Genomic DNA, 27144 nt, shown 5'->3' on the forward strand with positions numbered 1-27144 from the left:
ATACAGCTACAACGATAATGTTTAAATGTCACTCAAAAAATCATCCCCTTCGATATATTTTTAATTCCTCACCATTTTATGTCCTCTCGAGGGTGATTTAAGACATGGGTATTTTGCATTATGTACCCTCCGAACGTGTTAACGGAGTTGTTGTGAAGTTACTTTTTGTGTAGTACAGGATAGTGCTGTGAAGGAAGCTACTTTACAGTGTGAGACCGCCAATTGAATTTTACTGATCAACTAATGAATTAGAATTTTTGGCTGCCGGATAAACGCTTGCAAAACGCATTTCAGGGTGGTACTAACAACGTCAATTCGGGAGAGATGACAAGAACAGCATAAACTTGGTGGAGCCCCTATGATAATCCCTCTACAACGATATTTTCTCTCCGTCCGCAGAGTATCGTTGTATCGAGGCTTAACTGTATTTAACTAGTATTAAATTTGAATAGCTTTAAAAAAATATATATGTACGAGGTGCGTCAAAAGTTCATAGTAACTTTGAAAATTTATTAACGAGAAATTAATATGATAAAAAAAATGCATTTTTAAAGAAAATGAGTTTTAAAAATCACCGATAGATAGAGCAGAGATGTGTTTTTCGACGCCGATTTATTCAAATAAGACGTTTATAATGAATTTTGCAGTTACGCATGTGGATTTTTCATTTCATGCCGCCAGATTCTGGTTTGCATAATCTACTTTATACATTTTATGTTTGCGTCATCTATTGATGAATTTGAAACTAATTCTTATTTTTTCCTATAGCGGAATAGACTTTAGTCGCGCTGAATTCACATGTTAATGCAAATCATGTTTTTTTGTTTTGTTTAAAACTAATTTAATTATGTTTTTAGGTTTTTTTGCCTCACTTTGAAAAAAAATTTAACTAATTTTTATTCAGTAAAATTTTATTTTATCGTTAAAGCATCCTATGATGTCAAGTCAGTTTGAGTCTCGCATGATGCACTAAGTGATTTCGCGTCGCGAAGTGTTTATGTTTTCGTAAAACGCATGTAGGTGGTTATTTTGAACCGATGCGCTTATTGGTTACATTTTTCAAGTTTTATAAAAGAACGTTTATGAAACTATTAAGGAGAGTGTATGTAATCCCGGCATGAGAGGAAATTTCTTTGTAAAAACTTTTAACGCAAACACATTCCGTTGTGTGCGAGCATGATTTCATCTTCGTTTAAGCGTTTCTTTTAATAAAAAAAAATTGTTTTGTGTTGAAAATTAACTGTTTAATAGAATGAAGCATCCATTTGAAGATATGTTAGTGTTGGAAGTATTTGTTTTTTTTTTTAAATTCAAAAACTTCAATTTTTGTCAATTTCTCTCAAATTTTATAAAATTTTTCAATTTGAGTGTACCAACACCATATCGCGGGTCATTCTATGCACCTAGCACATTCCTACCAAATTTCATAGCTAATAAGGTTCAAAATTTGATTTCTAAAGCCGGGATTACACTATAAAAGTTTGATTAAACTACTTTTATAAAACTTGAAAAATTCAAGTAATAAGCGCGTTGGATACATTCGAGCAAATGCAAGCAGTGATCTTATTGGTGGAATTTTTCAAATTGTATCAAAGAGCTTTTACAAACCTTTTATAGTGTAATCCCGGCCTTTTACAGCCCCCGGGTCACATATCTACGCTATTCACTTCTATTCGAGCTCGAGGAAAAATTATCATGCTGTGATTGTCCGCTGCACGTGACAAAGGTGACAATATATTACGAGAGGCTGAGTTACAAAAAAAATGGAATTTCTTATTGCATATGTAACTACATGTATCTACTTTGTACATGCTCCTCGTAAACATTCTTCTGGGAAATTTCTAACGAATTGGTGCATGCCGAAATGTGTTTTGAGTGTATGTGGGGCGTTAACGTATTTATGTTGTTGGAATTACGCTTGTTTCGTGTTACACCGTGATGCCATCCACCTTCAATATTAGTATGTGGAAATGGCAAATCACTGTATTTCTCATGTTGGATGGAATGCAATCTGCTTGGATTTAGACCAGTGTTTACTAAAGCGAGCGATGTCGCCCCTTCCAGGGGATGATAGAACGTACCAAGGAGGGGGTGGCTATAACAGTTACAATATTGGATCTTATGGGATCGCTCACGAGGTGGGGGAGAGGGTGGTGATGATGAAAAACAATTTTTATTGACAGTTGGGGGGGTGAATGAAAAAAAAAATTGGATATCTCTTTTAACTAGAGATGAATGTTACAAACCTCCACAGCCTGTTATTGCAACTCCCCAGTGGTGCAGCGGTAAGTTGCTCGTCTTCCAATATGAAGGTGACCGTCAAGGTCCACGGGCTCGAATCCAGAAAAAAAGGCGCCTTTATTTCCAACCCAACTCCGCTGGTTGGAAATTGCCGTGTGGCAATATACTGTATATAACGGGAGTTGGTGCGCGATAAAGTAGCGTGTTATCAGTGATGGTAACTCGTGGGAAATTTTCTATATTCGTAATTTCTATTTCGCAAAAAAATTGGTTCACATCAGGGGCAGTTGAATTTCCTCTACTTCCAAAATATATCAGCCAGCTGTTGAAAACCTTTGTATGGAAAGAGGAGAGTGACATCATCCTCGGATAAATCGCCACCTGGTGGCATTGTCAGCAATTGTGAGCTTTGGCCCGGGTGCGTAATTCCATACCGTACATAGGATTTTTAACATGGGATGTGCCTCGCTATTACGTCACGATTACTAAATCGTCACGATCGGGTGTGACGATTTAGTCACGATCGGGTTATTTTCCGAATCACGAACAGTTATTTTCCGGATATTATGCTGAGGTGAGCTCGGAAAGAAAAGTCATCACGTCTCCGCCGGGACTCGAACCCAGGCCCTCTTGCATACCGGGCAAGCATGCTACCATCTACACCACTGGAGACACTTGAATCTGCCTTCCTAATTTCACGCACTGTATTATATTGTATATCATTATATTGTATATCATTATTATGATAATCATATTATGTTGCTATAAAATTTTATATCTTTGTAACGGATAGCGTAATGTTCACGGATAGCGTGCGGAACCTTTATCTTGAAAAGAAAAGAGCATTCAGAGAGTATAAAAGTGGACGAGGTGACCTATCATTGTTTACTGATAAAAGAAGACTGTTGAAGAAAGCGATAAGGGATAGTAAAAAGCAAGTTGAATCTAGGTTGGCAGATAACATTGGCTCTGACCCAAAATCATTTTTTCGATACGTCAATAATGGATGTAAGGGGACAGTTGGCCCCCTCTCGATAGGAGGCTCAAAAGTAGAGAGCAATGTAGGCATGTGTAGTGCTTTCAATGACTTTTTCGCGTCGGTTTTTAATGGAGATAATGATATTCGATATACGGGTGTTGCATGGGGTAATAAAACGCTCAACGATATTCAAGTGGAAGACGTGGAGGTCCTAAATCTTCTAAGAAATGTATGTGCAAGCAAAGCACCAGGACCAGATGATATCTATCCCAGGGTTCTCAGGGAAGGTGCTAATGAATTGTTGGGGCCAGTCGCACAGATATACAGGAGTAGTGTTGCTGAGGGTATCGTCCCGAGAGATTGGAAACTTGCTAACGTTGTTCCGATATTTAAGAAGGGTAGTAGAGAAGTGGTGTCTAATTATCGTCCAGTGAGTTTGACGAGCTCCCTCTCGAAAATTTTGGAAATTATCATCAAAAGGCAGTTTGTGAAGTGGATAGACGAGAATAATGTATTGTCGGATAATCAGCATGGGTTCAGGAAGGGGAAGTCATGTGTAACTAACCTCCTTTGCTTCTATGATTACGTGACTAAGGCTTTGGGTAAGAGCAAAAATGTCGACGTTGTTTACCTTGATTTCCAGAAGGCATTCGATCGGGTCCAACATGGCAAACTCTTGAAGCGTTTACACGAGATTGGAATAGGGGGCAACTTGCTGAATTGGATAGAATCGTGGTTAAGAGACAGGTCGCAACGAGTTATGGTGAATGGGGAATTCTCTGGTTGGACAGACGTCACAAGTGGAGTTCCTCAGGGAAGTGTCCTTGGCCCCATACTTTTTTCACTTTTTATCGATAAACTCGATCAGGGTATCGATGGAATTACTAGCAAATTCGCAGATGATGTGAAGCTAATGAGGGTAATCGGGAATGAAAGCGATAGGGAGTTGCTCCAGACCAACTTAAACAAGATTGCAGCATGGGCAAATGAATGGAGCATGACGTTTAGCGTAGATAAGTGCATGGTCGCTCATTTTGGTTCGAACAACCCACGGTTCTCTTACGAGTTGAATGGTGTCACTATCCCGGATGCAACTAGAGTCACCGATTTGGGAATTCTCATTGACGAGCGACTTAAGTTTTCTGAACACTGTTCAGCGGTTGTCAAAAAATCGAATAGAATGCTTGGTCTCATTTTCAAAAAGGTCTCTTCGCGTTCTCCTAAAGTCATTCTTCCGCTTTTTCGAGGCTTAGTTCGTCCTGGACTGGAGTATGCTGTAAGGTTTTGGAGACCATACCTACAGAGGGACATAGACTTGGTTGAAGGGGTGCAGAGAAGAGCTACGCGTGTCCTTATTGGCACACAGGGCTTGAGTTATGAAGAAAGACTTCATTTTTTGAATATGTTTACATTGGATGAACGCAGGTGTCGAGGAGATATGATCGAAGTGTTCAAAATTTTCAATGGGATGGATAGGATGGACCATGAACTTTTAGTACACCGCCAATCGACTGCTTTTACAAGGGGACACCAGTATCGATTGGTGAGGGACAATGCAAGGTTATGGTGTCGCAGGGAATTTTTCTCCAATAGGGTTGTTAATAAATGGAATAGCTTACCCCCGGAGGTAGTAAATTGTAACACAATTGACACGTTTAAAAAGAAATACGATAAACATGTTGGGGTAAATCGAGAAGCTATCCATTCTTAGAATAAGACAACCATAAGTATTCTTTATGGGCATTGTATAATATTTTATCATGTGCATATATTGTTTGTAATTTGTGTTAATTGCATTTTTAATTGGGTTGCTGTATTTTTGAAACATATGACAACCATATTTTTATGGGCATCTTTTTATCAGCCGCCTCGTTGGGCATTTTGCCTGTTGTGGCGTTGTATTTGTATTTGTATTTGTATTTGTATAATATATCGTGATCTTTAATGAATCCTGGTGTTTGGCGATAAGTTGCCAAACGTAACAGCCATAGCTCCGAATCGGTAATGTTCGGCTCTTCGGCTAGCACGTCACGAGAAAGTTTCGGAGTTACAATTTCCCTCGACCTTAAATGACGTCATTGTGATCTTCGCCAATGAGCGTATCCCATGTTAAAACCTATGCACATAATGTAATTGTGCTGCCCGGGTTAGGACACGACCTCCTATATAACCTTTATAAAGGTCGTGATTAGGCCAGACCGTCCATGTACGGTCCCGTTCAGTGCGCACGAGCTCCAAGGAAAGATTAAGATATCTGTAGTCTAGTGGTCTAGGACGTTAACCCGGAAAGTGAAAGGACGTGGGTTCGATTCCCCTATGGAGCAGATGACTTTAATCCAAATATATCTTCGCATCAGCCGGATGTCAAAAACCTTTGAACAGAATTTTTCATGTTGAACAAATATATAAATGCAAAACAATGCTTTTCTAGTGTAAAATACTTCAAAACGTATTTCCACCGATAGCAGCACAATTTTCAGAATGTATGGGTAAAGTTTTTGTCAAAAGGGAAATTTAGGAGAGAAATTTTGCGTGACGGGGTTACCATCACTCATCCGGAGGTGGTGTGCTGTAAAGTAGCGTGTTATCGTCTCTATTCCATTCCGCTACGCCTTGTGAATTGCACATCTTACTGGAAAAACCTGTTGATCTCACTAATGTGACTCAACGGTGTATGCACATGGTATAAAACAGGTCACAAAGAAAGCTAAAGATACTTCAAGAATAATTTTAATCTTATGCGTTTCTAACTTCCTAGAAATTTTCTGCAGTTTCCTTGTAAAAAAAAAGAAAAAACGCGACCTTCACACGATATTTTTCGCAAATTTATGCTCAACTTCATCCTTTTTTTAACGCGATTTTGATAAAAAAAAGCAAAATTACATTTAAAAAAAAAATCCCATTCATTTTTCGTCGGCGAATTAATTTCGCATTAATATCACGACAAAAAAAATTTATTTCACGTAATAAATGAGTGGGGAATGAAATATTGAATTTTATTTATTTTTTGTTGTGTATCGGGAAGAAAGAAGGTAAATAATTCATAGAATTATTAATTACCATGTTTTCAATTACCTTTATTAATATTAATTATGTGCTGCTTATATCAGGAAAAAATTTCATATAAATTTTATGAATATGTTAATATATTTGAGATCTATGGTTTTCAGTGAGGAGACTATGGCCGGAATTACACTATAAAAGTTCTATGAAAAAGCTCTTTTATATCTTTATATATTGAGAAATCAGCCAATAAGACTATTGGTTGCATTTGCGCGAATCTAACCGGTACGATTATTGGTTTCATTTTTCAAGTTCTATAAAAGAACTTTTATCAAACTTTTATAGTGCAATCCCGGCCTATATGACATTATTTCACTGCCATATTTCTTAGCCGTCTCGACATTTATTTGTAAAGATTTCTAGCAATTTTTTAAAGTTTTTGTTTTTTAACTTAATTGAATTGAAAATTCTTGGATAAATATAATTTCTATAACTAAGTGCCGGGAATTACACTATAAAAGTTTGATAAAAGAAACTTGAAAAATGCAACCAATAAGCGTATCGGTTGAATTCGAGCGGATGTAACAAATAATGTATTGGTTGTTTTGCAGATGATCTTTTATCAAACTTTTATAGTTTATTCCCGGCCTAAAAACTATATTTTGTTAATTATCCGTGAATATTCATTTCTCATGTTAGTCATGATCAGTTTTTTTCTCGTGAATTACATTCTAATCAACTGTGATTTGCGGTAACCGTTTGTAATAACCAATACATAATTTCCAATCTCGTCCATAATGACGAGAAGCTAATTTTTTTGGGTCAATTGGCGATTTCTCGCATTTCCTCGATGGAATATTGTCACTCTAGTTGTTTAAATGAGTCTTAAAAACTTATTTGTCTCATTCATCCTCACTTCCAGAAACCCCCCCCCCTCCCTTCGCACTATGGTTTTGAGAGCGGAGATAAAGTCTTATACGGATTAACTAGTCCTCTAACCTCTAATTAGACAGTTGTTGCCCTGTATCTCTTGAACCAACAGAAAACATTCCACATTTCCAAGTGCACTATTCGATAAGATATTTGAATTCAAAAATCCGAGTAAAGCTATGCACGAACAGCAAAAAAGATAACGGACACAGCACTTCTTTCCCTCATTTATGCTGTCCTCTCTCAACTTTCCGCCGATTTTTCAATTCGAATATTTCTGCGAATATTGCAGTTAAAAACATGGGATCGCTTTCGCTGGACTCAGAAAAGACGTTGCAACAACTTTGTGATTGTAAGTTAGAGCAGGGGTGGCCAATTCTTTCCGTTCACGGGCCAACGTAATGGTCAGCTGTACTGATACGTCGCGGGCCGCATCAGTGGTGCAACTTCGGTGTATAAGCCGCTCCATTATTAATTGAACTAATTAGTTGGTTATTAAATTAATTTCGTCACGAGAAATAAGAAGTTCGTAAGCAGTTTATTGATCAAGAAATCTGCTGTTGGAACCGATAGTTCAAAATAATGATCGCAAATTTAATTTTTTCCGCGGCACTTTTACCTTGTCGCGGGTACCACAAAATCGCTTCACGGGCCAACTGTTGACCACCCGTGAGTTAGAGCACGGTGGAAGGGACAGTGTAAAAATTTAGATTATTTTATTTTGTGAACACGCTGTATTTTCACTCTCAAAACTAGCACAGGGTAACTTTAGAACGCCTTTTGAGCATTTTCTAAATTGAAACTATACGGACGGTTGATGAAATAAAGGCCGCATTAGCCCTTAACAGGACACCCTGTACAATAATATTCTTTTAATATATTCAGAGAGAGAATTCCAGAAACACACTCTTCCCGCATTTGCATCACATTAATTTAACCACGAATATGCCAAAAAATGTTTTTCCTTCATTTTTTTAAAACACTGAAAAAAATTTTAAATGAATTGCTTTTTTATGAATTTTCTAAAAAACACATTTTTTCCCACATTTTGTTGTTGTTTTCTTCATCCGCCATTTCAACTGTACATTTTGAAAGTATATGCACAGCATGTGTGTAACATTTTTTTTCTCTCTCAAGACTAAAAGCAAATGAATTTTAAATTAAAAACAGTGATTTTTCGAGTAGGGAGAAAAAATCCTAATTCATAAATTTTTGAGATAAAGAGGGAAAAACACTTAAATATGCAAATACGTTTTTTAGCTTTGGATACATTATAATGAGAGATGGCGCTCGCGCACCTATTGTTTTTCGATGAAGAGACGTGAGTTTTATGGAGAAACATTCTTGATAAAACTAATTTGGGGATAAATATAAATTTCGGTTATTCGTGGAGCTGTGATATTATGGTTGCCAGACTTCCGTGGTTTCATTGATTTACGAAATGCCACCGATTTCATAACAGAGGAAACCGTGATTTGAAATCGACTTTGGAACAGCGCTCTTCAACTGTTGTGCACTTGCCGGATCGCTGTAATTCTAAGTGAACAATTGCGCTGACAAATGGGAGGAATATTTCGTCAACCAACGACAAAAAATAATAGGAGGAGGAAAATATTCCGTAAAATTCTTATTTTTTTTTCATATATACACACTTTATTTCCGCAATATACACGAGAGAAACAAAATTGAGGTGAGATCCGTGCTGGTACCTATGAAATACAGTAAATCCCCACTTAACGGTTACCCTTCACATTACGTCAACCCTGTTTTACAGCAAAACAAAATATCCCGGCAAAAATCCTATTTAAATGATGCATTCCGAACACCTGGTTAACGGCCACCCTCAGATACGGTCACGGACAGTATTTTTATCATTCCTTTTATTGGATTAAAGTCCCTGTGTACGGATACCAATAGTTGTAATTTCGGTTCAAATTACGCTCACTTCATGTCAGGACAAGTTCTAATATTTGATCCACTTTTTGGCTACATTTCAATGAAATTTCGGCTTGAAATTTATTAATGTTTGGCAACTCCAATTTCAGGTTGCTGTTTGTGCTCCTATGTTTTTTGCATTATTTCCCACCGTTTAATATGGAGCAACTCTAGTAATCGTCGCTCTCTATTACTGAGAGGAGACATTCCGAAGAGCAAAACAAAAAAAGGGGGCATCGAATACAGTAAAACAAACGTAAAATTGGAAGTTCGTGCTCTTCCAAAAGAATTCAAATATTCGGGAAGAGACCGACGTGTTCCATTTGGAAGCAAAAGGAAAATTAGCAAGAAGAATGGCTACTACTAATTAACCGAACATGCACATCGTACACATTCCTCAACGGAATTTCTAACGAATCAGCACATGCCGGAGAATGTGTGTTCTGAGTGTATGCTTTGCCGAAACGCATTTATGGTGTTGAGTTGCGCTTGTTTCGTGTTCACGATGGCAAACGGAATTTCTGAAAAACGGAAATCAAGCTAGGAAAAATAAATTTTCGATGATAGTACTTGACGTAGACGCATTTGTGTACGGCTGTTGGTTTGTTTCAGTAGGAAACAAACCTGTGGTGACTCTGGGGGCGTTTCATAGAAATGATTTGCAAACATTAGATTCTTCACATTCGAAAGAGAATTAAACAAAAATGCAGGTTTTAAACGATCAGTAGAAATACACTTAGATTCATTATTAATACGCAATGTAAAGAAATGTTCAGTCTTGCTCAAAACGTGATAAGGCCACGCCTTACGACGGTGTCAACCCGCACAAAAAAGACACTCTAGAAAGACAACTGGAATAATAAAGCGATAATAACTATATTCATTCATGCAACCTTCCATAATGATAATTTTATCTAACATTGTAAAGTCAATCACAGAATAATTCTGATATCATTATCTCATGAAAATTTCAACTTCATACGTTCATTGACATGTTCAACCCATTAATTACGATATAGGATCTGATCATCTTTTAAACATTTTTAAATAAATATATGAATGATTCATTATTTAGTTAAATGATTAATATCCAGTGGCTTTCGCGGCGGCTCATTCATCTCCATTCATTTCCAGCAACCTTATCAATGATAATATAACTCACTGCCGCCGATCCTTTCCCGAAGTTATAAAAGCATTCGACGGAAAGAAGAAATTTTTGAACGTAATAAATGAGATTCTTCCTTCACAAAAGATGAGTCGAGTCATCGCCTTTTGTTATCGATGATTGGCTTACAAAAGCGATTCCTGCTCACAGTCTTTTAGAAGATATTATAAATTTACTTCGTGATCGCGATTTTGTGTTGGGAAAATTTCCTTTTGCACTTGATGTCCGTGTATCCTGATTTTCGAAACCAAATGAAATTTGGTTTATCTATTACAGAGATTGAACTTTGAAATGTCCTTTCGGAATCTTGCTGCCCATGCACGTTGTTGTGAAGAGAAACGGAAACTCTCCAAAATAGCTAGTGCGATAATCTTGGCGCTATTTTATATAGATTAATATTCAGTATACAACTAATTTGATAAATATAATAGAGTCGTCCGAGGTCACGTGACGTGTGTTAGGCAAGTCCATGGAAAGACTGTAAACTGAAAGTAAAGTAGGTATGGGAAAAGCACGTGCAGATTTTGGAAAGACTCGGGGAAGCCACTATATAGCAGAATGTTCGAGAATTTCCCGATATAATATATAGACTTTTCCTGGGAAAGAAAAGAACACGGAGGTACAGAATCACACGTAGGAACTCGAACATAACAAGATGATGGCGTGGACTTGATATGGCGGATAGAATCTTATTCTTCGGCTGGAACGTTGCGCATACCACGAGAAAAGCAGAAACAAAACGTTTCTGCCACCTGCACACGCGAATCAATGTTACTATTTTCCTTCGAAAGAAAAAGGTTTGGAATAAGGTAGAACAAAATGCGTCGAAACCATATTTTTGTTGCCGTGAGAACTGTCAAATCGCGAATGTTTGAACTTCCATCCACGCGACAAATGCACGAGACGTTTTCCACAAAACCTTTCATCCCGAAATGTCTCCTCGAAAAGCAGAAAAAAAAATAGTCATTGAAAATATAGAAAATAACCATAATAACAAAAAATATTACTTGCGTTCGTGACATTTGTTTATTTTATTGCTTTCAGTCTATTCCCATACTGAAGGCTTACGTGGATTCTTTTTTTATATATAATAATGTTTTAATTTCTATTTTATTTCTGCCGGATAAGGCACGAGGTAAGTTGCGTTGTGAATGTAGCTACTAGTTCGAATCTATCAGGGAAATGCTATAGAGGCCGTCTAGTTCCACAGACGGCTACTTCTGTTTTTTCCTGGAGCGCATGCGCATTTCAACGATTGGTTCCAGCTCTAGCTAGCGTCTTTATACAGAGATGTTCGGGTGCAGCACGCATATGCGTAATAAGAGCGTTAATAAGATCATAAAGATAAGCTTATTAGTTACATTCGCTCGAACGTAACTATTATTGGTTGCATTTTTAAAGTTTTATCCAACAGCATTTATAAAACTTTTAAATTGTAATGCCGGCCTTAGGATGGGATTGCACAATAAAAGTTTGATAAAGTATTATTGTAACCATATACGCATGTTATATATGCACGCATATTTTACCAAATATGAGTGTTATAACGATAACACGCATCAAGTATTTCTTTATAAGGAATTTAAGAATTGAAAAATGAATTTTGATAGCTCTGGTGATGTTTTTCCCAGTGTGTCGTGATCTGTTATGTTTGTTTCACGTTTCTTCGTCTGACAGCTTCGAGTTCGTTCTTGAGATTCGGGAGAAAATTCTTTGAATTCCATTCACTAGAAGAAATATGAAGACATGTCATGACACACACACACAGTGAATGTCTGCGTTCGTTCTCAAGTTTTTAATATAATTTTTGGGTGCGTATATTTTATTTGTAAATATATTTTTTGTCGTTTTTAAAGATCTTCATATTTTCTCAGGACTAAACACTTTTTCATCGTGATCTTTTGAATAAAATGATAAATTTTCTCAAACTGATGAATATTTTTCACTGGAAAATGTGGGAAAATGACTTATTGAGCTACGACGCGGGGATTAATTTCTACTGTTTTTTTTCAATAATGGATAATAATACCAGAATTGCAGTGAAAGGAATAGAAATTTCTGGAATATTAAAATGAAATAGCGAATTAAACAAGGAATTAATGATATCTACTTTTTATAGAGATGCCTACCTTAGATAGCAACTGTTTACGAGCGCCTCTGTCGCGAATGGCGAACTATAAGGAGGCCATACTTCTAGCTATACTAAGCTAATATTCCTTACGGAATCTCTTTCGCATGAGTTTGCAATTGCCGTTCCGAAAAAGCTTTTTGATACACTTGGTCCAAGGTATGGCCAATGCGTTTGGTACAATATTCGTAAAGTGTGTTTTGTCATGACTATCATCTTCCTGTGGTATTTACTTACTTCCGTTGAATCATTTGTCATGTCGCTAAATATCTATCGATAATCTATCAAATGCATGCCGATGCATTTTGGTGTAGTGTTTGGTATATATGTTGGGTCCAGTGTTCGCCAATACGCATCTAGATGCGTTTTATTCTCGCATCAAAATTCAATTTTACTTCTCCAAATTTGTTCAGGAGGGTACTCTTTCAAATTTTATATATATTCTTTATTTAAAAAAATACCCCTCTTTTAACATAAATATATTTTACAATTTTGGAAGGGACTCTTTGGAATTGGTGTATCGGATGACACTGGTTGGGTCAGTTCGTCAGTCCATTGTTAGGTCGATTCGTTTTGTCTATTGTTAGGTTTATTATTTTAGTCCAATGTTTTTCTTCAATTCGGAAAGTCCATTGTGTTTGGTCAATTTGCATAGTTCAATGTGTTTGGTCAATTTGCATAGTCCAATGTGTTTGGCCAATTTGCATAGTTCAATGTGTTTGGTCAATTTGCATAGTCCAATGTGTTTGGTCAATTTGCATAGTTCGGCCATAGTCCAATGTTTCGTAACTAAGTTTAGTCCGATATAAGTCCGGTGTTAGTTAATGCTTTTGGTGCTAGGTGAGTTCAATGTGTTTTTGTCCAAGTAGTTTTTGATGAGTGAGTTTCGTTGAGTGACAATTTCATGTATCTAACCTTTGGTCAACGCGATTGTTCAAATGTTTCGTCCAACAGTAACTTAATGCGTTAGGTCCAATACCTCATAGTGCGATACGTTTTAGTTTTCCCAGACATATATGGTCCCACTCTGTGAGCGATCAATGCCAAGAATGGTGCCAAGAGCTCTAATATTTTGTAAATGCGTTTGGCAAATGGGTAATGCGTAATAATTCATTAATACTTGTTCAATGTTCAATTGGAACGGGAATACATTGCTTGACTGGAAACCGCTAGATATGTTTTAAAATTCGTGAAAAACGAACAAAGTATCGAACGAGTGTTCGGTTTGCACCGAAATTTATGACATCAATTCGGATGTCATTTAGAAACAAAAATATACTGATTCAAACTTTCACCCACTAGTGCAGTAGGCTACGAAGAAATCATCTTCGAAGAAATCATGACTATACTGTCACCACTTAGGATCCTATAGCTTAGTTAAATCGGGCTACAATTTCTCTAGCAAATCATCACACTCCTCTGCATGTATAAAAACAAAGAAGTCCGTGGCACAGTGGCTAGTATACTTGCTCGGATTGTGAATGACCAGTGGGTTCAAATCTCGGCCGAGACTAGCAAACTAATCGGAAGCGTTATTTTCTGAATAATCACTCTTGTTTGTTGTATAGGGAATCAGAGGAGAGCTCGTGTGAGCCGCTCGCAAACTTCTATATATTACGTTGTATTACATCTTCATTACCTATTAAATCTGTACCACGACGGTGGAGAATTGATAGACAAAGGACAATTGATATAAAGGATGTGGGAGATGGTACCGCTCATACCCCGTTATGGGGTTTTCTTCTATACCTCGTTTTGTTTAATGATACCTCTGACAGAAAATATCCCATATACAATCATAAACGTCTGTAGAACAAAATAAATAAATAAATAATGTAACATCTATAACTGAATTATGTAAGTCCAGAATCATATTAAAGGTATTTCCAAGATAATGGGAAAAACTTCTATACCGTAGTTACCATGGGAACAAACTATCGAAAAAACTGATAGATAGTCCAATTGAAACAACAGATGGATATACAGTGTATTGATATAAAAATGAGAGCATAACAGAAATAAAAAATTATAAGAAATAGATATACTTACATTTTTCTGGAAATGCTTCTTCGGTTTTTTAACATTAAAAGAAGAAGACTACGTTCCATTAAACGCATTAAATCGGGTTTCCACGAAAAACTTTAGAGAATTCTCCTCCTCTGTAATAAACTAGGAATCGAGTAGAAAATGGCGCCGGATGAAGAGAGATTATCGTAAAATAACTTCACTTCCACTTTTCTTTTTTGCCTTCGCAAGTTTCGTCCCGGATTTACTACCATCCTTTTTTAAGGATAAAAGATGTTTGAACTGGTATAACATTGTATAAGCAAAGGATAAGGGATCTCTGAGTATCTTCCTTCTCTGGAATTAGATATATTTGTTAAATAAAAAAAAGTATATTTTCTCAAGGATTCCAGCGCAGGAAATATTTTCATGCTATTGATCTATAGATTTTTTCGATACAGGTAAATATGCAATCAAGTCTTTGAAATGCTTTGCATCATTCTTTGAATCTACCGTGTTTCAATTGGATGATAATAATCAATGTCAGTATACGGTGATTTTTTAAGGATGACGCATTAACCAGACGTTTGATCAAATAAAAGCGTTGACTAAGTACGAGTTAAACTGACCTTACATCGACCAAACGCATTTGCCTAATACTAGACTGTATGCACTGGCCAAGCAATGGAGCATTAAACGGTAAATACTGAGGCCACATCGTCAGTGCTCTTACGGACATGGATACTTCTGGAAGCTAAAAGCCACTGGACGAAACTCACTGACCAACATTCGATTAAATTCATTGCATCGACATGAAACGCATTGGGCAAAAGTTTTCACTGGATTAAATTAAATAACCAAACGTTTTACGGTATTAAACGCATTGACCAACATTGGACTCAAAGCAATGAAATAGCACGGGACTTCATGCGAATATTCAACAACACAGTTTAAACTACAATCGCAGGTTAAAGGACTACCGATCGACACGGATTGGTTAAAATCCTCAATTCAACCAATCCGTTTCGATGTTGAATTCTTTCACCTGCGATTGCAGTTTAAACTGTGTTGATGAATACGGCCATTAATGAACTAATAAAAAGATTAGCATTTATTAACACTTGATCATTCCATACCATCGATACATTTCGTTACTACCTTGATAAAATTTCCTTGACATCAGAGTTTCTAAATTTGAAAATCTACATAAATCATCTTATATATAAATGTGAAAGTATGTATGTATGTATGCATGCTCTTTATACAAATCTACAGTTTTAGACCGATCGACGCCAGATTTTGCATATATACCAAACAGGTCCGGGATTGAACCGTAGGCTACTTTAAAACTTCGTCAGAGCTAGGCAAATGCCCGAAATGGGCGAAAAACTGTCGGGCGACAATGGTTTTGGGACCTCAACAATTACTTTCGGAACGTTTACTTTCGTTACCGTGGTTTCCAACAATGCGTTTCAGACGTGTATATATGCCTTTACAATGGTTTGTCACACCTTTAATTCTGTTATTATAACAGTTTATTCATTTATAACGGTTTGTCACATTTCCAATCCTCCCAGTAATTGAAGAAAACCCGGGAAGCGCCGGGTATTTTTGCTTGCCTGTATACAGGGTGTCCTGTAAGTGATAATGCGGCCTTTATCTCATCAACCGCCCATCGTAGAGATATAGTTTCAATTTAAAAAATGCTTAAAAGGCGTTTCAATAATATTCGCTGCACAAGCTGGACGTATGACGTCGCTAACAACAGAGAACAACAACTACGCTGACAAAACTGGGAATAAAAATGTTCAACGCCAACTGATGAACTCAATGCTTGCCTCAAATCATCAACACTCTGGCACGAAGTTAAAAAATTATCATTATCCACCAACATGCGAGTTCAACTGCAAAATGACTCAGCACTGCTATCATTTTCACATCAGTTGACCCAAGCACTGGACCGATTACGTTCCCAAATGGATTTTGCCAGTTGTTAAACTCAGTTCAAGAACTTGCAGATGAAGTCTTCTCAAAAATTCAACAAAATGACCAAAACCATGAGTGGCTTTCTGAGAGCGATTCTGGCACCGAAAAATGACAGTGTGAACAAGATCAACGAAAAAATCCTAAAAATTATTCCAGGAGACTCCACATCTTACAAATCGGTTGACACTGTCACAGACACAGCGCAGACATTTAGTTCTGTATCCTGCAGAATTTCTGAACTCCTTTGGATATTCCGGGTGTGCCCCCACACAATTTGACCCTCAAAGTCGGAGCACCTATAATGCTTTTAAGAAATTTGGACACACCGAGACTCTGCAATGGCACCAGACTCTGCGTGAAGAAATTGCACAATTGCATCATTGAAGCAACGATTCTAACTGGATGTGACAAAGAAAAAGAAGTCTTCATTCCACGTATCCCAATTATCACCGAAGAAATGCCATTCACTTTCAAGCGATCACAGTTCCCGATTCATTTAGCTTTTGCCATGACAATCAACAAAGCGCAAGGCCAGTCGTTAGCAGTGGCAGGTATCAACTTACTTGAGCCCTGTTTTTCACACGGACACCTTTTTGTCACCTGTTCGCGTGTTGGTAATAGCAAAAATTTGTACATCTACACACCAAATGGAAAAAGAAAAAATATTGTGTATCCACAAGCGATTGCCTGAAGATTTTAATTAAAATATTTAAAAATGAAAGTAATTTTTTCTTACTTGATGCAGAAATTTTTTTGATTAAGAAGTAATTAATAAGCTATACATATATAAATTTTTTACGGGGCGGGCAACGTCGCCGGGTATCAGCTAGTTCATTATAATCATTAATCCAGATACGCATGACTCATCCAATTTGCACCAAAAATGGTTTTAATTATAAACATAGGGGGAGATAGACTTAAAAGTCTGGGGGGGGGGGGGGGAACGATGGTGATGCCAGTTCATATATGCACATATTAGTAGATCAGTCACCTCCATCTTGCACGCCCGGCCCCCTTATTTCCTCCATGATTATAAAATCGTAGTATGCACAATATATTCCATAACTATATTTTCATAAAATAAAATAGAAATTAGTAAATTTTGCTCTAAGACAACGAACTGTTGACAAGAATCTCAACTATTAATCAAAAGGGATATAATAATTCAATCAAATAATCCTTCGAAATCCTCAATTCATAAAAGGAAGACATAAATGTAATGAAAGGAACGTTAAATTATGAAATCAAGTCTTGAATAAGTCTTCGTACATTCATAAATTATAAAACTACCGTAAATTCTAAAAACGCGACCAAATTAATATAATAATAAACATATTTAATTTACATACTTGAATTTTCTTAAATTAATCCACGATAATATTAATTATTCAATTTGAAAGTTAATGAGAAAAACTCATTAGTGAGCCATGAACAAATATTTATAATAGGATCAAAATTAAGTATATATAGATATATTTTGTTTTAATTCGTACGTTTAAATACTTAGAAAAATTTAAAAATGGCAATTTTGGTTGCTGATGTGAAAAAATAAATTATAATTAATATTTAAAAATATATATATTCATAAAAAAATTATTGAAAATATTACCTTTGGACGAGAAGAAACGAGATGTGGCGCGTCTTTAGTAATTTCTTTGTTAAGCGAAAATATTATCTCTTAAAATTTCCTCTTTTTAGTTTTTCAGCGATAAAAATTCCGACAAATTAATTCCAAAAAGAATTAACCGAGCGCGAGGATTTTAATTAATTGACACTCGTCAGAAAAATTCACTGATTCTCAAAAGAATGTAATTATATGAAAACTTTCGACACAAATTTTTTATATGTAATTGAATAAAAACAATAGCTGCGAATTTTTTTTGCTGATTTTTTTCTTTTCAAAATCCTTTTAATGAAGATGAATGGCCTTTTTTTTTGTCTTGAAATAAGTTTTGAAATGATAATAAAAAAGGAAATTTTATAATAATTTTATCGTTAAGTTATTCGGTTGTTGCGCTTGATGCATATGTCGGATTTTCCGGTGGAACTTCAAACAACGGTGACTGTGGAAATCAGAGCCACGCACAGAGTGGCGTAAGATTTTTTGCCGTCGCACCAGGGGCCTCGTGGTATGAAGGGGTCCCACACTTACTCTAATATGAGTGGCAAAATTATACATGTATGTTGAATATATTTTTGAATGTGGGATGTTTTCTGGCTTTAATTTTGACTGTCCTTCAAAATTTTGGGGAAGTTTTCTCTCATTAGTTCCGAATTTTCATCTCGATCCTGGGTTTTTTGTCTCTCAGCAATTTTCAGTTTTCATCAATTCTGGTATGATTCCGTTTTTTAATTCCGAATTCCTGTAAATTCTGTAATTTCTCTCAACAATATTCAGAATGTGCTTGGATTTTGGAATTATATCTCTAAACATTGCTGAATTTCCATCAATTCTGAGATGATTTTTTCCTCTCGTTATTTCTGAATTTTCATCTCTCTCTCTCTTCTGGGAATGTTTTCTCGTGTTAATTCTGAATTTAAACAGCAGACACGGTACACCAGTACGGAAGGATACAAAATACAGCGAGGGCAAAAATGGCGTGTAGAAAAGCTCTTGGCATGTAACAAGCAGATGCAAAGAACTATAGAAGTGCGAACATAGCGAGTACCAGAGTTCAAACAGCACCGTCGCCACAGTAAGTGATGATCAACTGAAGTTGGCTTTCTTTGGTTCCCAGCTTCCGGGCACAATTGCGAACCGATCTCCAGCTGAAAAGCCTCCCAGCAGAGCTCAACAGACCCACAACACTACAAATATTCAATCATCATATACTAACAATTTGAAATACAGATGGCAACACTAAAAATTCCCGCCCAACACGAGATACGTGCCCAGACCACACACACACACACACACATTTCGGCACAACTCAATTGGTAGCAAATTATCAGTGCTGATGGACCGGAGTTGGGCTCGGTTTGAAAGGAAGTCGAATATTCAGCGGTCCTTGAGATGGGACACAGATTTCATTTTGGACCCTGTATAATTCGGACATAAAAACTACACACAAACAGGAAGACTCTTCGTATTCTCACTAATGTCTTGCAGAAGTCGAGTCTGTTAAAGGATGGAGTATAATTAGTAAAAATCTGAATTGGTTCTTCCCAGACGCCTAATTTCGTAGATGTTGGTCCTCGAGGGAAATCAAGGCACTGAAAACGTCTCTTTTCTCCTCGGCACTGACTTGACTGAAGATGATTTTTCACTGAGGACGTGTACATATATTTTATTCCTGTTTTTCTTTAAATTTCTTTCATTTTAAGGAAGTTTCATCCAAGATAAATTTCACCGTCCTCGTCTCCTTAATAACATGCTTCGAGGAGGGAATTAGTGAGTTCCAAGTGCTCTAATTCTTAAGCCAGTTTCATTCAGTTGAAGGGTTTTATGTGGCTTTCTTCGGTTCATTTAACGCACTTCCAAGAGAGAGATCCCCTTGCCATAAGCTTATTTGAGGTATGAACGCCAATGAAACTCTCAGTTAACTACGGAATAACGCTATCGGAGGAAATCTTGAATTAGACACTCCGGATTATATCTTCATTTAGAGAACCCCAAATATTTCAGATCATACTTGGAAAAATAACTTGATAAAATATGCGTTAATGTAATAGCGATCAGTACAGGGTGTCCCATAAATTGATAAATAGTTAAAAAATTTAAAATTGTATTTTAAAAATTAAGGAAATGGTATATTTGAATATGGCTAGCGGACATTTTATTTTCACAAAATGGAACTTTTTTTTCTGTTCAGGAGAAAATGTATTTAAATTTTTTGTCAATAGAGGACAGGGCTAAAAAGAAAATTGATGGGGATTTCACCTGAATCTCTCTTCAACCTCTTCTGTGCCTGAAACGTTCGTAAAGCTTCATCCAGTGATTCGTGGTTGAGGTAAAACAATACCACCAATGTGAACATCACAATGAAAACCTTATGTAAGCGGAATTAACAAGAAAATTCAGAAATGAGCGGTTAATCCTCACAATGCATAGTATTCTAGTTCTGCGTTGTATGTTCTGATTTCTAGTTCCTATTTATCCGCTTTCGTCCAGCGTCTCTATCAACAAAAAAATTAACTAATTTTTTTTTCTGCACCGAAAACTTCTTACCGAACTTTGTCAGTATCCTGTAAGAAAGGGGGGTTCAACTTTTCAGACACGGTGGGCCAAATTGAAACTTCCCACTTAGCCCGCGGGCATGTAATTTAGTGACATTCTAATAGAAGGGGGGGGGGACGCCCCCCCCAATGTTGCCCAGAGTTAAACAAGGACAAAAATTGATTGAAGACCTTGAAGATTTGTTCCGAAATTATTTCTTTTATTTCTTATTAATTTCGATTAGTTTTGATTTAATTTTTTCTCGGGAAAGAAAAGTTTTTGATTAATTATTAATTTAATTAATTAATTCTTAGATTAAGTTGAATCTGAAATCACTTTAAATGATTCTGAAATTATTTATTGCTGTATAAATCTGAAATTATTTTCATTCTCAATATATCTTGAAAAGAAATTATAGATTGCGAAATTATTTCCCCCATTGATTTATTGATTCCAGTTAATTTTTCCATTTATTCTGGAATTATTTCTTTCATTAAATCCAAATTTCTTTCTTTAATTAATTCTAGAATTAATCATTTTTCAATGATTTCAACCATTTTCTGTAAATGATCGGCGAGCCACGACAAAAAAGGTCCATGGGCCCATAAGTTGGAGGACCCCCCCCCCGCTCTAAGATTATTAATTGAGACAATTCAAGTGTAATCAACTATTTAATAACTATTTTCTTATGAGTAACAACAATGAATGGATGTTCTCATGAAACAAAACAGCAGCTACGTATTCTCGAGCTGAGAAGTTTCTTCAAAACAGAGAGGTGCGAACTGTGTCCATGTCAGATGTGTTTGTATTCATTAAGGAGGGGAATGATTAAATATTCATGAATGTGAAGTATACATGTATAATGCATGAGTTTTCAGTCGCATACATATTTATATGTTCATGCGAGAGGGAATCGTTCTTTACAAACCCACTGAAAGTTTGAATGATGGCGGCCTACGACATCGACCGCATTCGGACACGAAACGAACTCAAATAGAAAACACCTGACATTCCTGAATAAAATACCGAGTTGCCCTTTGTTTTTCGTGACAAAATCGTCCATTTAAATATTCATCGATTTTTCTCCTAAAATAACACGAAGAATTTTCTAAAATGTTGTATTTCAGGTCTTCCAATAAAAAACGTTTATCAATCGTTTATTACTTAACTTGCATTTGTCATCTACAATTCGCTCTAGTTGTATGATGAATGATGACAGTTCCCAGCCTCTCGTTAAAGCCTGCAACTCAGAATCGGCAATGAATTAATTGTAGGTCACGGTCCCATTATCCCTCGTCTGCAGAATATGACCGTGGTGTGACGAATATGACCAAACATCAACAGAGTGCGGTTTGTTGTTTTCATCGACATCTGTCATTTGAAAAAATCAGTGAGTGAATGAACTGTCCGCTTCCGTGTAACGAGAATTTTCGTAAGCAAACGGCTTGCACCGGCAACTTGAAGCCCGTCACCATTTCCAAGACATCACTTTGAAATATTATATTCAGAAGAAATTTCCTTATGCATTCAACAAATAAAACTGACATATTTACACACAAAAAAAATGAAATTTCTTGTCATCTACAAAATTTCAAGAAAGAAATTGAATTCCTTTCTTTCTTCTTCCACGAAGTATCTGAAAAACTTCCGAGACATTTATTGATTCAACAAGAAACCCGATGAATATCTTGGGAGAAAAAATTTCGATATCCTTAAATGAAAAAATACTGATTGTTATTGGAATCTCGGTGCGCCTTATTTGCATATATGTGCCTTTTTATATTATCATTTTCTCTCCTTTTAAATTTTTCTTACTCGTCAAACACGTCATTTCATCCACGTTAAAGGGAAAAAGAAAAGTTTCTTCTCCTCCCGCGTTTTAAGGAGGAAAAACAAACATAGTTGAATGTTAACGAGACGATTTATAGAGTAAAAGAACTTGTTAATCGTATAGTGAAGGTAAATAATTGACGCGTCTGTGATCAATACACTATGAAGTTAATTAACTTTCCCGTATTTGGCTTTTCTCAAACTGGGGTTCTCTGACTTTATTTCTTTAGAAAATTCAATACGTGAAATGGTTTCGGAAGGTTTTATTAATTTTATCTATCACAAATGCAGTAAAAACCCCTATTAATGGTCACCTCTGTTTTGCCTCCACAAATAATTATTTCCCTTGTGTATAATAAAAGTATGCATTTCAAACACTTGATTAACTGTCAACGCCCTCTTACGAAAGAAGTTTTTGTCCCGTTGATGTCCGCAAATGAGTGGTTCATTTAATGCGTAAATTCAAGCATATACACTGCTCAAAATAATTAGGGGACTCAGATTTATTTAAATTTATTTGATTAACTTTTGTGACGCAACCGCCCGTCATAGTGGTATGATTCCAATTTAGAAAATGTTTAAAGCCGTTCAAAAAATTACCCTGCACCAGTTTTCAGAGTGAAAATACAATATGTCAGAAAATGAAAAATTCAATATTTTTCACGATTCCCCTTGCCCTCTAACTCCCAATAAGAAAGTTGTTGCTCTGTATATCCTGAGGCCAACAAAAAGAATTCCACGTTTCTAATTGCAATATTTGCCAAGATATTTGAATTCAAAACTAACGGACAACGCTCCTATCCCTCATTTATGCTTTCCTTTCTCAACTTTTCTCCGATTTTCGAATTCAAATACGTATCTCAGTGAATATTGCTCTTAGAAACTTGGTTTTTTCCCATGGCCTCAGGAGGGTCAGGGCAATAACTTTCTTATTTGAAGTTACAGGACCGTATAAATGTTTAAAAAATTTCATTACACAATGTATTTTCACTCTCAGAACTGGTAAAGGGTAATTTTTGAAGCAATTTCGAGCATTTTTTGAATTGAAACTGCACATCTACGACGGACGGTTCAGGACGTGAAGGACACACTAGCACTTACAGGAAACCCTCTTTATCCCCATCTACATTGTTCAAGAAGAATAAGTAGGACATGTTCACCCTGTATATCGAATGTGAGTGGGTGTTATTGAATCAATGCGAACAGGCGCCGTTCAATCCAAAAACAACGGCTCTTGTTTAAGACCATCGCAGATCTCGACTTAATGCTCGTGTTTACCTCAATAAAGTCCTATCACAGCGAAGTCGTGTCTTCCACAAACTGCCATTAACTCTCGCTCTCTTCTAACGTCCGATCGCGATCATTCTTGATGATAATGATCATGCTCTCGCCCCGCTCTCTTTAAGAGCCAACACAGCTTCATTTCCTGCAGAACGAGTCTGACATTTTTAAGGAATAACTCTAGTAAAATTTTAATATTTCTCGTCAGTTTTGGCTTCTAAATACCCGCAAAAAACCCACACTGATATTAAAACCCACTTCAAACATTGATTATGATGAACTAGAGAAGCTCATGGCAGTGGGGATGTTAGAATATGTCCGATGAGAGAAAACGATTGTTAAATGAAAATGCATATTATATACGTAGTAGTGTTCACGGGTCGTGCCATTTTTGTATTGTGTAATTTTAAGGACGGCCCGTCACGCTAATCACCCGGTGGCAGCTGGAATTTTTGCTCTAATTAAAGTTTTGAAAATCGACACTCGAAATCACGTGGCCATCGTTTTTCTAGTGCAGAGGTTTGCAGTTTATTCGATACTGGACTCATGATACTGGATGGCAGCATGAACACGAAACAAGTTTGACTCTGCAACATAGGTACGTTAGGGCTACACATTCACTCGGAACACTTATTCCGAGACGTTCATGTGCCGATTCGTTAGAAATTCCGAATAGGAATATGTACGAGGTGCATTTACGGTTAAGTAATAGTAGTTTATTCGATAAATGAGCTTCCCATTTAATACCTCCCATTTAAAAAAGTCTCTCCGCAGAGACCTACATACAATACGATACTGGCATAGTATAGAGATTCAAACATTTACCATCATTACTTGAAAAAATTTGTAAGACAGACGGCAGCCTAAGACGATCACGAAATAAGAAAAGTTCTGATAATTTAAATACGTTAGGGACATACATACACTCAGAACACACATTCCGGCATGTACCAATTCGTTAGAAATTCCGCAGAGGAATGTGCTAAAGTGCATGTACGGTTAAGTAGCAGTAGTTCATTCGACGGCTGATGAGAAATGAGTGGTGGAGGATCTATAGAGAATGGCGGAGATCTATCATGACCGTGACTGTCCTAAATGATCTCCATTCGGTTGAAGAATTGGAATTTAGAGAAATCAATGAAGTCTGAGTTATGGTTTTCCAAGAACTTTCAGTCTTTCTCAAGTTGATCACCGAGTCAAAAGTTGATTTTCACGTATTGAACCGCCGTCGATTCATTGCACGAAAACAACATACGACTGATCCATTTTTCAGTCTGTGGTTATTTGTCGCTTTCCGAAAATATCTGAGACCGAGGCTATTTGAACGAAAGTTTCGCACATCAAGTTAATGTCCTTAAATAAGGAGGACATTTGAACACCGTAGTCTCAACACGCGCGCTGTCATCATTACTTTTTTCTTTCTCCTCTTGTAACCAATTCACTACGGACCATAAAATAGATGGACCCGACATCACGTCCAGGGATTTAAAAGGACCCAAAAAATATAATCCGGACACCATTACGCCCCGTAACCGGAATTCTAAACGCGATGCTGTGCATTTGATAAGCATTAAATGCGCTGATGTGAGTGTCTCTCTTCGATGGGTTGGTTTCTTTTATAGCCATATAACGTGAGTGTTAATACAGATAAATATAAAGAAAGTTTTCAAGCGGAAGGGCCGTTGTAGGGATTATCCCCAACTTCCTGCAGCAGGGCCTTTGGACTAGTATTTTACGGAGCCCTAGCACATCTTATTTATAGTTGTTTGTCTTTTGCACTATCTCTGCAACCGTTCACTTTAGCATTATACATTTAATTATAAAAAGTTTTCAAATTACCAGCAGTTCCTTAAAATGTCGTAATTTATTTAAGGGTCGTACACACAAAAAAACAAATAAATTTACTTTTCATACAGCCCCGTGTGCTGAAAAACTCAATTTGAAAGTTGTTTCACCGTCTCTCCTGAGGCCACCTCCTCCTCCCGACCAGATCATGGCCCGCCGCTCCTTCTCAAGGAAGAGATATTAGCTGGTGGTCTCCAGACTTGACCCATGCTGGAAAAGTGTGCGTATGTGTTACAAACCTGACGTGAAGTTTGTTTCTGGTCCTTGAAATCAATATCATATCGTTTCTTCCTATTTGAAGTTTCTTCAAGTAAAATACGACGCAATAGAAATCAGTAGGAAAACTATTATACTGAGATTATATTTTACGTTAATTACCAAAAAGTGCCCTAATACTATGTCTTTCATGAAGAAAAACGTGGACATCATGGGCTGCAGCTATAGGCACTGTAGAAAGGTAAAGTTTCAGTTAAGAAGATTTAGGTAAGAAATCTTTCGATGAAATCGGTGTTCGTAATAAGCAATCAACATAACATTGACAAGCAATACAAAATTCACGGGACATGGAAAAACTTCGTTATATGTGAAAATCCGTAATATCCGTGTCCGTTATTAGCATAAAAATGCGTTTTTTTAGCAAATTTGCGTGCACCAAAGTATTGTAGGAAATTAAAAGCGCCCCTAAAAAAGTTAAAAACGGGAAGGACAGAGTTTGACAAAAAATTTTTGTGCTTCTTCGTCCTTTTATTGTTTATCCAATTAAACATCCCACGCTTTCTTGTGAAATCCGGCACTTCTTGAGAAATATTCTTTAACAATGTTATTCCCATAATATACGAATTCTCGAAAATTCAAAAAATTTCTCCATTCCATCAACTTTAATAAAATCATGTTGTCTTTCTATTTACTTCGAAACGCATGTCAACATGACATGAAAGCCAAGAAAGAAAAAAAAACGGGATCAAAAGAAAACATTGATGAAAATATAATTCACTTCGCGGAGCCCCACCATGAATATCAGAATCATCACCAGAAATGAGATATTCACTATATCCTTTGTATTTTTTCCATTTCTATGGGAAAAAAATTAAAATCCTTGAGCAAAAACGGATGTGTTTGGCGTTTGGGTTTTCAATCTTTTGAAGTGACGACGGTTTAATACTGAATATGCTGAAGAAAAAGCTCTCTTTGGAATTTCCAATATAAAAGAGAGAACGATATGTTTCCAGAATGTCGTTCGAAAATGAAAGCTTTCATCTTATCGTGATGACACGACTCCAGATATTTCCTTTGTTTATCGTTCTCATTAATAATATGAAACAAACAAAATACAGGGTGTCCGGAAAAGAGCACCCCAACTTCCAACTTGAATATCTTGATAACTCTTAACGCGGGTGTGTTCAGCCTTTTCAATCCGTGGGACAGATTTATGCGGTATTTCTTCCGGTCGCGTGCCGGGAATTTGTGTATAAAGAGTGACCATATGACCCGTATTCTGAGGGATTATTACCGTATTTTTTCTGTCCTAACTTTATTTATAAATGCCCCCTTTTTCCCTCTTTGTTTTCAATGAAGCTGAAGGGGTGCGCGACGTTTTCATTTCGCGGGAAAGATGTAGTTCTCGCGGGCCGCAAACTCGAATATACGAGGTCACCATATGA

The 27144-nt window shown here is 36.6% G+C and overlaps 1 protein-coding gene and 1 non-coding gene across 2 annotated transcripts in view; one reads left to right on the forward strand and one right to left on the reverse strand.

The window, feature by feature from the left end:
- Positions 1 to 27144, forward strand: part of LOC149088826 (uncharacterized protein C9orf85 homolog) — a 165797-nt gene that overhangs the window by 99644 nt on the left and 39009 nt on the right. The gene's annotated exons all lie outside the window — the stretch shown is intronic.
- TRNAT-GGU (transfer RNA threonine (anticodon GGU)) lies at positions 2841 to 2914 on the reverse strand. The gene has a single exon. It is a non-coding gene; the product is annotated as a tRNA-Thr (tRNA).

This window comes from Pholcus phalangioides, unplaced genomic scaffold, assembly GCF_987345545.1.
Source record: "Pholcus phalangioides strain wild (caught in Gottingen) unplaced genomic scaffold, Ppha-v1.0 ptg000003l_1, whole genome shotgun sequence".
Taxonomy (NCBI): domain Eukaryota; kingdom Metazoa; phylum Arthropoda; class Arachnida; order Araneae; family Pholcidae; genus Pholcus; species Pholcus phalangioides.